Here is a 1,985-nt window from a genome sequence, read left to right as displayed (position 1 = left end):
ATAGAGCACCCGCTGTTATCACCGCTGTATATCGTCATCAATTCTACTGCTATTGCTATCCCGCTACATCCTCCTCTGCCACGGTTGCTGTTCACGTCGCCGTCATTACTGCCTTTGTCACCACCACATTAAAGAGGCCATGCAGCCACTATCATCAGATTTATTGTTGGTATGGTTGTTTTATTTTTTCAGATTATTTTGTGAGTTTAGCATTTTGTTAGGATTTTTGTTAAATTCGTGGTTAAATTTGTTCAATAAAGTGTGTGATTAGGAGTTGTTGTGTTAATTTAATGTAAGAAAAAATTAAATAATATTAGGGTAGATTAAGTATGATGAGATTAAGAGTACTTGTTGGAAGATTTTAGTTGAGTTTAGTGAATGAGTTTCTTTCAATTGCATTAAACTTATGTCGCTTATTTTTATGATGCCTATTGTTAGTTTGGTGAAATTAGAATTATGTTTTAATTAATTGGAATAATGAGTTTTACTTATTCTTTCAAATTAGTTATTGGATTAGTTTCAACTTATGAATTTAATAAGTTATCTTTTTTATTAGTATGGTGCTATTTTTTCTGAGATCATTTGGAGTTTTCTTTTTTTGTTGTTTGTGCAGTTATATTCCATGTTAGTTTTCTATCTCTGAATATAATGAATTGTTTAAATTTTATGTTGGACTTATTTTTCCTAGGGTAGAGTTTTAGGACGGAAGTGGAAGAAGGTCGTATAGTGGCGCCTTCTCGAAACCCTTATTTGTTAGAAAATTGTGGAGTTATAAGGGGTTGCACATTAGAACAGTTAAGATTTGATGTTTTATAATTTATGATTGCAGTTGTTTTCTCTATGAAAACTGTTTATTTGATGGATGTCTCTGAATTAAGGAGAAGTTCTGCTAAATTATTATTTAAATTGTTTAAAACATGTTTGGTTTGTCTGAAAATAATAATTGTTGGCAGGAGATTCAAATTATAAGGTACACTCTGCTGAATTTTTTAAAAATTTTAATAAATCGTATTGTTGGTTGAATTCTAGGGTGTGTGTTGTAATATGATTCCAAGTCATCATCTATAGATGTATGATAGGGATAATGGTGGACTGGAGGGGTTTAAAACCTAAATTTTTTGAGGGAGTTGACGCGTTTGTTACACATGTCTTTAGCATAGAACCGTTTAGGTCTGAAAAGGATATCTAGGTGTTCGTGTCATAAGTATCGGCTGACTATGTGGTTAGGACCTTCAGATATAATGCTTAACCTCTACTGTAATGGGTTTAAGGATGGGTATTGAATGTGGACGGAACACGTCAGAGAATTAACCGGTTTGCGTCGAATTTGAATGGTCCGATAGTTGATCAACGAGGGTTCGAGTAGTGAGAGAACTAAATATAAAAGAAATGAATTGGGAGGGTAACCAAATGAGATACAACGAGATGGTGTTTGATGTAATAGGTGTTACAAAATTGGATGAGGCTGAACAAGAGCCTAACCCAGAGGCTGAACATGACCTGGCATAATAACAATAAGAGAGACGATGGAATCATGACGCACCCATCACACGGAGAAGCTTGGAAGTCTTTTGATCGGGTCCATCCTATATTTGCGAGCGAGCCTAAAAAATGTTAGATTAGATTTGTGCTCTGGCGGGTTCGCGCTCGGTAATGCGTACTCTTATTGACCTGTAATGGTGACACCTTATAACCTGAGTCCCAAAATGTGTATGAAGGATTCATACATGTTCCTAACTTGTATTATACCTGGTCCCAGCAATCCAAAGGCTAAAATAGATGTCTTCTTGTAGTCCTTGGTGGATGAGTTAAAGGAGTTCTAGATCCATGGTGTAGAAACATATGATATTTTGACGAAGACAAACTTTCAACTGCGTGCTGCATTGATGTGGATCATTAACGATTTTTTTGCATATAGGATGTTATCAGGTTGGTCCACTCAGGGTAGAATGGCATGTCCCATTTGTATGAAGGATACAAAGGCA

This window comes from Arachis ipaensis, chromosome B05, assembly GCF_000816755.2.
Source record: "Arachis ipaensis cultivar K30076 chromosome B05, Araip1.1, whole genome shotgun sequence".
NCBI classification, from domain to species: Eukaryota; Viridiplantae; Streptophyta; class Magnoliopsida; order Fabales; family Fabaceae; genus Arachis; species Arachis ipaensis.
This window is presented reverse-complemented; position numbering follows the sequence as displayed.